Source organism: Danio rerio, chromosome 18, assembly GCF_049306965.1.
Source record: "Danio rerio strain Tuebingen ecotype United States chromosome 18, GRCz12tu, whole genome shotgun sequence".
Taxonomy (NCBI): domain Eukaryota; kingdom Metazoa; phylum Chordata; class Actinopteri; order Cypriniformes; family Danionidae; genus Danio; species Danio rerio.
Genome location: NC_133193.1, coordinates 36020278 through 36033567, shown reverse-complemented (window position 1 = coordinate 36033567; position 13290 = coordinate 36020278).

The window sequence follows — 13290 nt, the reverse complement described above, 5'->3', positions numbered from 1 at the left end:
TCGGCGATCTACTGAAAATGCCTTCAGGTGTGTGCCGTGCACGCGCATTAACCCGCAGTTATCTTCAGGAGGTTGATTAAACTAACTCTTGTCACCTGTTTTGGAACCAACATACTCGCGGTAAGCAGGTTTTGGGTAAATCAACCGAGAGTTTAGGTTTTAGCAGATGGTAAGTTAACCCAGCTTTCTGGAATACCCCCCAGCTGAAGATGGGGCGTTGTTGTTTGGGCCCTGGCGGTGTGATCGGAGGGCTCTTCCAGGTGGGCTCATAGGTGGTTGTGGAGCAGGCCGCTTTTTGGTTGGTAACTGGGGGCTTGCGGCAATGGAGTGTGAAAGTTTAGTTCCAGCATACACCAGTTCCTCCATCTTTTTTGAAAAACCCAAGAGTGGTGAACATTGTGACAATGAGAACGTGTCCGGTGACAGAGGCTGTGCATCTGGAGATTCTGTCTGCAGAAATATGTTTTCCTGAGGATCATTTTTGAGTGACGAGACTTGATGCTGTTCTGATGCGTCACAGTCTGCCTGTGTTGAGCAGAGGGCAACTGATAGTGTTTCTATCAACATTGGGTGTTTTGGCTGTGTGGCATTATCACTGTCCTTGGGTGATTCGTCAGCCACAAGTCCACTCAGGAGCTGATTTGAAGTCCTGTGGTCATCTGGACATTTGCTAGGTGTGTGTGTACAATTCAGTTCAGTGGCACACACAGCTGATGGATGATTGAGGGAGAAAAAAATATTGTCCTTTAGCACTTTTGCACCAAGTTTGTTTGGATGAAGGCCGTCTGATGTAAACAGCTGTCTTTGGTTCCAGAAGAGATTGAAGTTGTCGATGAAATTCAGTCCTTTCTTGTTACATGTCTTCTGTAGCCATACATTTAGACCAAGAAGCCGTGAAAACATATTTGTCCCTCTTGCAGGGAGTGGTCCACTTATGAACGCCTGAACCTTCAATCTTTCAGCTGTTTCCAAGAGCTCACAGAAATCTTTCTTGAGCAGTTCTGACTGTTCCTTCCGAATATCATTCTTCCCCACATGGATGATAATCCGTTTTGCCGTCTTGTGCTTTTTCAGAATTTCCTCAAGCTCTTTGTTTACATCAGAAACTGTTGCATGAGGAAAGCAGTATGTCATTGTAGATTTGCTCCTGAAATTCTTGATTATTGAATCTCCTACGACTAGTGTTCTTATCTCAGGTGCGATCGGAGCAGAATGCCGCTGTCTAGTCGGCCTTGAGCCTCTGTTCCATGCAGAATTAGTTGCTGAATCATGCGATCTCTGTCTGACTGCATTTGGGGATTCTTCACCCATATTACTCAAAACTTCATATCTGTTCTGAAGCTGTATTTGAGTCCGAGCTGTATTTGGGGTAGAAGACGCTAATGCGGCAGCGTATGATCTGACCCCTCGAGTACCCTTTGGTCTCGCACCTTGTTTATGCCAATGCTCATTTTCAACAGTTTCTGTTCTGTTTTTCTGTGCTCAAAACAGTAGCAGGAACAGATTTATGGGACTCACCGGCTGTGTGCTGAGAGAATCCACAATGAAGCTGAAGTTCTGGTCGGATCGCAAGCAACTTCGTTTCAAGAACTGCAATCTTTTGTAGAAGTTTGTGGCAGTTTGTACAGCAGTGAGAATCTGAATTAATCCGATCCAGAGGCATTTTCACAGCCGTGTCTTCCCGTCTCCGGAATGTAAGCAGCTGATAGCTGGTAGCGGGAGGATTGTTTAGACGGTAATTCCTTTCTTGTTAGTAAAGCTATATTCCAGAAAGTTTGTAGAATCGATGCTGATCTTCAAGCTGTGTTGTTTGAGCACTGTGCTGATAGGCTCAAGTTAAAATTAGGGTATAAGATATAAAAGCAAGAGTGCGAAGAGCGGAGCAGTGGGCAAAGACGTCCGAACAGTAGCAAAGCAGGAAGTAAAAAAGGGCATTAAACTTAAACATACATACGCATGCTCACTTGGGAGTGATATTGCTAGACAGCCAGCTCCTGTCCCAAATTAAACCCGTTACCGACCGCTCCCGCGATTTATTCGGAAATTTATACCCGCGCCGCAGAAATCTGGTTGGGTCGGGAATGCAGACCTCTAGAACAGGGGATGCAGAACTAACACCCTTTGAGGAGAGAGTTGCCTCAATTGTGGGTGACATTTTACTGTCTGAAGTAGGGCTGTAACGGTATGAATTTTTTACGGTATGATAATCGTCTAAAACAATACCACGGTTTGACGGTTTCGCGGTATACGGTATTAAATAGTAATTCTCAGCAAAGACCCTGAAAAGAATAAGAACATGTTTTCTGACTGAACAAAGGTTTTAATTTAACAAACTTTTGAAAGAACCATTTTAATAGAACTATAGAAGTCTTTTATAAAAATAAACTGAAAAATTTCCCATTTTAATAAACTAAATTAGAAGGAATAAACAAGCAAGGTCTTTTAAGATTAGACAAAAATAAACTTAAACTGTCCTTCCTCATAAGCAGGATAAATGGGAGACCAAAAGTGCAATACCAAGTTTATGGCTGTAAACATGTATTTAAAGTGTTGTTTTTTTCAGTCTAGGTTGTGATAAAGAAATGTAAGCATGTTGAGATTTTCAGGACTTCAGAATCTTGACCGCTGAGGTGACAGAATGTGTCCACTTGTTCAATGAACAAATAAAAAAATAAGAAAATAATAAATAATGTGTCAAAGTCCAAATAAACATGGTGCAAATCCTCAGTAAAAAAAATAGATATAAATATTTACTATACTATAAATAGTTACATAACGAAACTAGATTCAATATGGAACATCCTTAGGTTTTATGTGCCAGGATGGATGTGGTTGTCTGTGGATATGGATTTGGATATGGTTGTCTGCAATGCAGACAAACAGCTGCACCTTCATTTGCGTCTTTTGAAAACAGCAAGAGCAGCAGTTCGTCTTTGCTGTGTCACGTTTCTGTGCTGCTGTGCATGCAAAAGTACTTAGTATGAGAATTATTTCATGCAAAACTTTTTTTTTTTGCGTTTTATTTAGCCGCGCATAAATGTATGCCTATCTCCCATTCCGTGTTGTTCAAAAAGCTCATTGTTGGTCCACAAACAAAAGCGAAACCTATGCTTATTGGTTGTGATATAGCGAGTTTGAACCAATCTGGGCATGGAGGGGGGACAATGCATCAAATTGTCAAATTTTGATGACGTAACCGCACTGATTCCGGAGCCTCTGAAAGTCCGCGAATGTTATACAGCAATGAATGTTAAAAAGCTGAGATTCTCTTCTTTATGCCAATCTTTGAATTGTATGAATCGGATCAGCGGATCAAAAGTTATCAAACATTTAAGAGCAATACTTATTTTTAGCCGGGGGCGGCTGTCTCGGTCTTTAAGGGTTAAAACCGTTGATATGCAATTGTTCATGGTATGATAAACGTGCACGTTCAAATCGTGGTAGACCGTCATACCGGTATATTGTAACAACCCTAGTCTGAAGTAGTATTCATTTCTGTGGGAGACAAAGATGTATTAGAGGAACACTTTGTTGGGGCAGCATAGCAGCAGCTCTTATCAAGGCAGCGCAACCGGCATTTCAGCTGCCCAATCTCCCGCTCTACAATTGACCAAGTGAGAGAATGGGCATGATTGTATCTGCGCTCTTGATCAGTTTGTGGGTTGTTGAGAGGGGTTAACAGCCACATCTTTAATGGATTAGTAATTAAATGAAAAACAATTTAACTTAGCTAGAATAACATCTTTAAAAACATCACTCACCAAGAAGCTACTCATCGCACACTCTGCCACCTTGAAGCCTCCTCACTGTCTCTCTTTCCAAATTTGGACCCAACTCAGCACAGAGCTCCAAGAGGATAAGTCTTGGAAATCTGAAACAGCTAATAAGCCAGTCATCATCATTGGCCAGAAAATAACTGTTATCCCTAAAAAATGTGTTCCCTTCGGATTCGACCATTGGCTATGTCCTCTAATAGGCCAACACTGCCTTTGCCATAGACTCAGGGTTGTATAAATTTGCAAATGCTTTTAAATGTTCTAAAATCACATAATTAATAAAAAAATATTGTGTCTAATAACCCATTTTATCCATTATAAATTAACAGCAATGTTTTTCACATGTGTTGGTGCAATTTAACATAATTGCCTCTTGGAGTCACCAATGGAAAAAAAAAAAAAAACACACACACACAAGAAATACACGTACGCCAGAAATTAAGTTGGCGTGGACCAGCGCACATTCTCACATTAATTTCATTGTAGGTAAATTCAAATGTGAGAGTAAAACCTGGCATATGCTAAGTTTTTGTGCATATGCAGCATTGATACATGATGTCCCTGGTCAATAGAAGTATCCTGGTGATGGTTTTGCTTTTTCCAAGGTCTTGCCAGATCAAGGTATTGAAAGTCCCAGAGTAAGAATAACTTTACAGACAAACTGTGGTACCATTAACTGGATTATTGCATTAAAGACATGCGAATTAAGCAGCATTTCCATTCAACGAGTCAAAGCAAACAAAAGTCACTACCTGATTAACTGGTGCCAAATATCAACACTTAACAGTAAAAACTGAATTTGCTGCAGTAGGAGAAGATGCATCAATCTTTTCTTCATCTAATAAAGGACTTGCGCCTTGGAATGCAATCCTGACACGCAGTGTACGCGCGGTGGCATTAAAAGGTGTCAGACAAGGAGAACAGATGCCTTGATTCTGGAGGTCATTAATAATATAATATCATTAATACTTAAACAGTAAGGTGTTTTAGAATGACCTAAACAACATTTCCGATGTTTTACAGTGTGCTCAGCCTGCTAGTTTGTCCATTTACAAATCACATGACCTTTTTTCATTCGCAAACTGAAATTTGTGCAGTGAAATTTGTGAGGAACATACAATAAACTAAACTGTGTGCACCCAAATAGCTACAAGTGAACTGTGTTTTAATAAAGTAGCGAGGAAACAGAAACCATTTTTGTGTCTTATTTTAACCAAATACAAATAATAAAATAAATACAATCAATGAATCAATTTAAATGAACCAATAAATGAACTAAATAAATGATTATGTATGAATGTATGTGCGTGTATACCTCACTCTTATTAATGTGTGGCAACAACATGGGCTTTGAAAAAGTATTTGGATTTAACTGTTATGGGCATGTTTTGTAGCTGTCAAGAATTGATGAATCTGCAAATGTGTAAATACAAGTTTACATCTCGAAAGGGTCACAAGTTTACATGGTCATCAGTTATACCATAACACCGGCCCTAATACACATCAACACTTCACTTTACACTGACACATTACCAACAACTTTCAAATCAGGCCTGGGTGACCTTGCTGCTCAAAAAAACTTGAGACTTTACAAGGGTCTCTCTCCTTCTATTTATTGCCAAAACACTGGAATTGGTTGTTTTCAACCAAAGTGCCACATTTTAACACAACCAGCTGGATGCATTAATTACCGGTCAAGGCTTGTATCAAGTTCAAATCATTGTTGCTTGCTTGCTTACAGAACAGGTACTGGCACTGAACCTTTTAATTTCACTTGCTCCTGAAGATCTATACCCTGTATAGAAACCTCTAGTTTGAAAGTGAGATTCACCTTGTGGTACCATCCCAGATAGCCTATAAGTCACTTTACAAAGCCTTTTCATTCAATGTCCACACTAATGGAGCAATCGTCCTATTTCCAGTTGGACTGCTGATTCACTAGTATCACTCAAATGACAACTAAAAACTTATCTCTTTTGTTATCACCTGAACCCCTGTGAACAAAATCAGGACTCCCCTCTTCTCTTACCTTAGCAAATGACAACGCCAAACTGAGTGTGCCTCACACAGGTGAGTGTACTTTTGTTTCTAAATGCCCTCTCCTTACTTTAGCACCCGATTCTGTGAGCACTGACACTTCCTTTGCATGATTATTAATTCCAGTGTGTATTGCCACTTATTGTATTGCCACTTATTGAATGCCTTCTCAATTGTAAGTTACTTTAGACAAAAGCATCTGCTAAAAGACCAAATATGTTCTCATTGTCTGCATGTTCTCATGCTTTTTTGATGTGATTACATGGTTTTTGTGTTTCTCTTTGTGCCATGTGCTTTCCTGTCTGTTGTCTAGTGCATCCCACCTTGTTATCCCATCATTAGTTAATTTAATTAATCACTTTTTCTTGATTTGCTCTTCTAAAAAGCTTCCTCATATTTGTTGTTTTGTGCAAATATGTCATCAATTCTTCCCCTATATGGCTGTTTCTCCGGTCCTGCCTTGTCCAGTCAAGCCCAGTTATTGAAATTTCCCCCTTGAGGTAGTTTCTGTTAAAGAACTTCAAATTGTATTCTTGCAAACTCAGTTTGGGGATATAGTGGTTTTTAACATCTCCACCAACTTGCAGAGACCCAGCTTATCAGGGCTAGGGAAATTTCTTGTAACACTATATGTTAAGACAGTATGATTGTCTACTGAACAAAGCAGAATCTGTATACTGGCAGGTACTGTCAAACCAAAATAAGAATTATACTCATCCCAAAATTACTATATGTAAATAAATAGATAAATATAATCCTGATTAAAAGCCTGTAAATCAGCCTGTAAAACAGATCACTACATACCAAACAGATCACTACATACCCGAATCAGAAGCCATGGATGAACAAGGAGGAAGAAACACTCCAGCCCACATGCTCAAATGACTATCGCCCTGTAGCACTTACACCCATCATCATAAAGTGCTACGAGCGGTCGGTCCTGGCACATCTAAAAGACTCTTTGCCATCCACACTGAAACCACATCAGTTTACCTACCGTGGCAACAGGAGCACAGAAGAATGCAGTCTATAGCACTGCACTCTGTACTCACACACCTGGACAATAAAAACACTTATGCACAAATGTTGTTTGTTGACTTCAACTCAACATTCAACACTGTCATACTCTCCAAGTTAATGCACAAACTTAGAGACCAGGGGCCTCATGTATCAACGCTGCGCACGCACAAAAACTTTGCGTATTTGTTTATGTGCTTCTGAGTCATTGCTTCGAGCTGTAGATCCTGTTACCTTGCTAAAGTTAACCCAATACCGTGTTATATTATTATTGTTGGCCATGTAATTAATATTAACAATATTGGTATGATACAATGTCTTCTATTTGCAGGACAAATGGTAGATAAAGTGTCAATCTTTTAAACTCATTCAATCAGACTCAATTGAGTCGAATCAATGATTCGAATCTTCAGGACCCGATTCATTGAAATTATTTAATAAACCCCTGATCGATCTTAAAACGTAGGTTGATCCCCTACACCGCTCACAGACTGTTTTCACTCCTGCCTTCCGGCAGGCGCTTCAGGCTCCCCCGGAGAAAAACCAACAGACTGAGGAACGTTCGAGGTTACTAAAGTAACCCTTCGTTCCCCGAGGAGGGGAACGGAAGCACTATAAGTGGATTTGATTGTTAAAATCCACGTATGGGAGGTTCGGTTCAGAAGCTACTCGTCTGAAAGAGTATTGAACAGGCCAATTAAGAATGAATTGGCAGCGCAAGCCTGCGCAGGTGAGCGGCATAAGCAATCAACTGAGTATATAAGCTCACCTGGCGCCAGCAGATGCTATCCTTTTTAAGCTGAAGAGACTTTTAACAGCTAAGGGACAGTCATTATGGCGACGGAGTATAGTGCTTCCGTTCCCCTCCTCGGGGAACGAAGGGTTACTTTAGTAACCTCGAACGTTCCCCTTCGGGGGGAACTCCAGCACTATAAGTGGATTTGATTGTTAAAATCCACGTATGGGAGCCCATTGAAAGCGCCATAATGACTGCACCTTACCAACACCCCCGATGAGGAGATAGTCAAGCAAGCGTGACGCACCCACATCATGGGGGGCGCGGTCCTCCAACGTGTCCCTGGCCCTAATTTATCCTACTTCAACAGAAGTTTTACGGATTTAGATATATTTTTTTGGGAATTCATGAGCATCTAGATAATTCTAGGAAAATACGACAGTACGTTGGGAAGCGTGCAATCCCGATAGGGAGGTTGCTGCGGAGGCCATCCGTTACCCAAAGGGGGATAGATGGCAGAATATACATATGGACTAGCCCTAAAAAGGGGGAGTACGCATAGCAAAAGAGTGGTTAGCGGGGAGGGAAGACACGGGTCCGCCCAGGGGGGGGGACTTAACCGTGGCGGAATAAGCATATCGGATCGCCTAGTGGGGATCACGCATAGCAGGCACCTTTACCCAAAATGCGGGCTGACCAGCGGGCAGACCTACAACATAGTGGGCCAGCAAGTGACTCCTCCGCTGAGTCAGTGCTGGGGGCCACGGAGGAATCTGCAGGGCTCACCTGACGGGGAACTTTACCGACAGATAAAAAGGCGCACGTATCTCCGTGTTAGGGAAAATGGCGCAGCAAGCGTGTTTCAACACCCTACCGAATTGTTTCCTCAATCACCAAGGGTTACCTAATACCCTTGAGGAAACCGGCTCCACTCGCAGATTGTAAAACCTTGCAAATGTGTTCGGTGTCACCCAGCCTGCAGCTCTACAGAAGTCTGTTAGAGGGGCGCCGCGTACGCGCGCTCGAGAGGATGCGAAGCTCCGAGTGGAGTGCGCACGCGCTCTCGGGGGACGCGGCTCATCTCGGCTCTGATAGTGAAAGAAAGGCATCCACAATCTAGTGGGAACTTATTTCGGTATGGCACTTCCCTGCTGCTGACCGCTATAACAGACGAAGAGCTGCTCAGATGATCTAAACTCTGAGTGCGGTCCGGATAATACGCAAACGCGAACTGGACAATAAAGAAGGGCTGGGTCTGCCTCCTCCGAGGGCAGCGCTTGCAGGCTCACTACCTCGTATTAAAACGGAGTGGTAGGAACCTTGGGCACATATCGCGGGCGGGGTCTCAGGACGTGAGAGAAGCCAGCCCAATTACAGGCACGAGTCACTGACCGAAAAATGCCTCCGGGTCCCCGACCCTCTAATCGATATCAACGCGACCAGCAGAGCTGTCTTCAGGGACAGAAAGATACTGAGTCGAGGATCGAAGGGATCTGACGCGGCTTGTGTAGCGAGGGCGAGATCCTAAGAGGGCATGAGAGGGGGCGGGGGATTAATTCGCTTAACGCCCCTGAGGAACCGGATGATGAGGTTATGCGTTCCCACGGTGCTGCCAGCCACCGCGTTATGAAAGTGGAGATGGCAGCCACGTAACCTTGAGTGTGGAGGGCGACAGCCTGCTCTCCAACTTCTCTCGGCGTAAAGAAAGCACATCGCTGATCTGGCAAATTACGGGGGTCTTCTCAGCGAGAGACACACCATTCAGTGAATAGACTCCACGTCAGGGCATAGGCGCGCTCGGGGAGGGGGCTCTAGCCCGAGTGACGGTATTAGCCACCGCAATCGGAGGTTACCTAAGTCTTCTTCGCGTCTAAAAATCTCCAAAGATCGGCGAGGGTGCCAGGTGGTGCCCTGTCCCTGAGAGAGTAGGTGCTCTCTCGAAGGGACTGCCAGGGGAGGGCTATCGCGAGGGAGAGCTCTGACATCCAGGTCCGGTTGAGCCAGAGGGGCGCAACCAGCAACCTGTTCCTCGTCCTCCCTGACCTTGCACAGTAACTGCGCGAGCAGGCTAACTGGGGAAAACGCGTATTGCGCGTGCCCCGAGGCCAGCTGTAAGCCAGTGCATCCGTGCCGAGAGCACTCGGTCAGGGAAAGAACAACTGGCAATGAGCGATCTCGGGGGAAGCAACAGATCGATCTGGGCTTCCCCGAATCGCGCCCATATCAGCTGAACAGACTCGGGGTGGAGTCTCCATTCTCCAGGACGCAAGGCTGCCGTGAGAGCGCATCGGCTGCACGGTTGAGCTTGCCTGAATATGAATGGCGTGCAGCGATTTCAGCCGCGGATGACTCCAGAGGAGCAGACGGCGGGCGAGCTGAGACATGCGGCGAGAGCGCATACCCCCTATACGGCTGATATACGCCACCGCCGCCGTACTGTCCGTCCTGACCGTCCTGACCAGCACGTGTTGCCGCTCCAGCACCGGAAAAAAACGGTGGAGAGCGAGGAACACTGCCAACAGCCCCAGGCGATATGCCAATGCAACTGGGTACCTTTCCACAGGTCCGCAGCCGCATGCCCGCAACGCACAGCCCCCCAGCCCGTGTTGGAAGCGTCTGCTGAAACGACAACAAGACTGGACGCCTGTTCTAGAGACACCCAGGCCTGTAGGAACGAGGGGTCGCTCCAAGGGCTGAGGGCGCGGCGACACAGCGCAGTAACAGAGACTCGGTGTGCGCGCGCGTGCCATGCGCGTCTGGGGACTCGATCGTGATCAGCCAGTGCTGAAGTGGTCTCATATAGAATAATCCGAGCGGCATGAAGCGGCTGCGGATGCCATATGCCCCAGGAGCCTCTGAAATAGTTTCAGTGGGACCACTATTTTACTGTCGAGCTCTCTCAGACAGTACAGCATCAGCTGAGCGCGCTCTCCGGAGAGGCGCACTGCCATGGTGACCGAGTCCAACTCCAGCCCAAGAGAAGAGATCCTCTGCACGGGGGCGAGTTTGCTCTTTTCTCGGTTGACCTGAAACCCCCACAGGTGGAAGTGCCAGAGCACTTTGTCTCTGTGCATAATCAATTGCTCCGAGAGAGGGCAAAAATCAGCCAGTCATAAAGAAATCGAGTATGCCGATGCCCGCGAGCCGAAGGGACGCTGAGGCACCCTCCGCGGGCTTGGTGAGGACCCGCGGAGACAGAGAGAGCCCGAAGGGGAGGGCTTTGTATTGCCAAGCTCGACCTTCAAACGCAAACCGCAGAAACTGTCGGTGGCGAGGAAGAGTGGAGACATGGAAATACGCGTCCATCAGGTCTAATGCTGCAGACCAACCCAGAGGACGAACGCACCGGAGGATGCGCTTCTGCGTGAGCATTCTGAACGGCAGCTTGTGCAGGCAGCGGTTCAAAACGCGCAGATCTAGGATTGGCCGTAACCCACCGCTCTTTTTGGGCACGATGAAGTGTGGGCTGTAAAACCCGCTCTCCATCTCGGCTGGAGGGAGCGGCTCGATTGCATCCTTCGCCAGGAGGACAGCAATCTCCTCTCGCAAGACAGGGGCGGACAGGGGGCTGACCCTGGTGAATACACACCTGCGACTTGGGGGGCCGTTTCGCGAACTGAATCGCATAGCCGAGTCTGATTGTGCGTATGAGCCACCGCGAAGAGCTGGCCCGCGCTAACCAGGCAGGCAGAGCTCCCGCTAATGGACTCATCGCTACAATCGCTGACGTACCAGCAGTGGGGCAGCGCGGAGTGGGTGTGCTGATCCGGGAAGCTCGCGGGTCCCACGGAAAAGCTGGAGGCGAGATATTTGCTCTCACTCCGAACCCGAGCTCCGGAGAGGAGGCTCGAGGGGTGGGAGAAAGGAGACCGTCCTCCCAGCGCTCGTGAGCCACTGGCGAAACGCACCGAATCTGCAAGCTAGAAAGCATAGCGTCCCAGACTGGCAGATTTCGGGCTGTCACATCTGGGGAAGTGAAAAGTGCCCTTTCATAATGTTTTCATGGCAGTAAAAAGTGCCGTTGGAAATGGGGCCCCGCCCTCCAGCGGGGAAAGAGCAAGTTCCCTCTTCTCCAGATGGCCTGTCCCAGGGGCGCTTCGCGGTCCGTTGCCGGACTTAGCGGCGTTCTGGGCAGGGGGGCTGCCTGCTTTGGAGGTGCCCGACGCGCTCGTTTCGCCGGAGGGGTGTGCGGGGGCGGAGCAGCTCTCGTAGGCGGGCGCCTTCGGCGAGGAGCAGGTATGAATGGCACGGCGAGCGGAGCGGGCTACGGACCGCCGATAAGACATCACCCACCAACTGCTCTCTCACCGCCTTGAATTCCTGGGTAAATTCACAGACAGTGTCGCCGAACCTGGCTGGGGATATGGGGAAGTCAAGAAAGCGGACTTTGTCGACTTTGCGCATATCAGCCAGGGGTGGCGCTCCTGGACCACTAATGTGGACATCGTCCTCCCCAACGCACACGCAGCGGACTCAGTAGTCCGAAGAGCTAAGTCGGCGGCGGTGCGAAGCTCGTAAGCCTGGGTTGGACCCACCCTCGTGCAGCTCGGCCAGCGCCTGCGCTTGGTAGCGCTGGTAGTTGGCTATCGCATGCAAGGCGGAAGCAGCCTGGCCCGCAGCTATGTAAGCTCTAGCTCCGAGGGAGGTAGATAACTTACAGGCTTTGGATGGGAGACGAGGCGGACCCCGCCAAGAAGAGGCGCCGCGCGGATTTACCGCCATCGCGCACTCAACCTGAGGAATCGCCACATACCCCCTGGCTGTTTCACCGTCAAGAGTGGTTAGGGTGGAGGGACACGCAGCACGAGCAGAAAAAAGTGCTTTACAAGACCGCGTGAGCCTACTGTGCACCTCCGGGAAGAAGGGAACGCCCCTCTAGTCGGTCCGGCCGCGGAGCTGGGGGATAAACCATCTCCAACCCACGGCCGAAGCAGCCCGGGAAAGCACGGCTAACATGTCCGTTTCAGGATACGTAGTGACAGCACTCACCAGCCCGAAGGGGGCGAGCGGGTCTGGATCATCATCGGACAATGAAAGCCCACCCTCCGATGCCGCGGTGGACATCTGGTCTCCGGTGTCATCGGGCGTAAGGGCTACCATCTGTTAGACGGATCGCTTCCCCCGCCCGAAGCTTGGATGGAGCGCTTAGAGGAGCGGGAGGTCCGCGGGCCCGTGGGCGACGGATTATCTCTCGCTGAAACCCTCAGATCTGCCCGAGTGCCCGCTGCAGAGCAGGGGACAACTGGGGTGGTTCGCCTTTTTGCAAAGGCTAACCGCGATCTTGCGCAACAGTCATGGCATCGCAATGACGACATTAACTGCCCGCGAGCAGCGCATTAACATGCTGGACCCCCAGACATGTAACGCAGTGCCCGCGCCCATCATCCGAGGACAGGAAACCACCGCATCCAGAAACGCACAGTCGGAGCGCCATCCTGAAAAGGACGTGCTGCACGACTGTGTTGCTCTTTCTGTGAAGTTTGCAACTTTATACGCACCGCTCTGGAGGACCGGACCCAAAGAACGCCAGGCAAGGGAGAAACCCAGCTCGACCGTCTGCCGCTGCGTGTACACACTCTGGACCGGGAGAATGCTCTCGTTCGCTCAGAATCGCTGGTCACAGCAGGAGGAACCCTCATCGACTCGATCAGAAAGTCTCTGAAGCGAAAAGGATAGCGTCTGCAGGCGCCAGGTGAGCTTATATACTCAGTTGATTGCTTATGC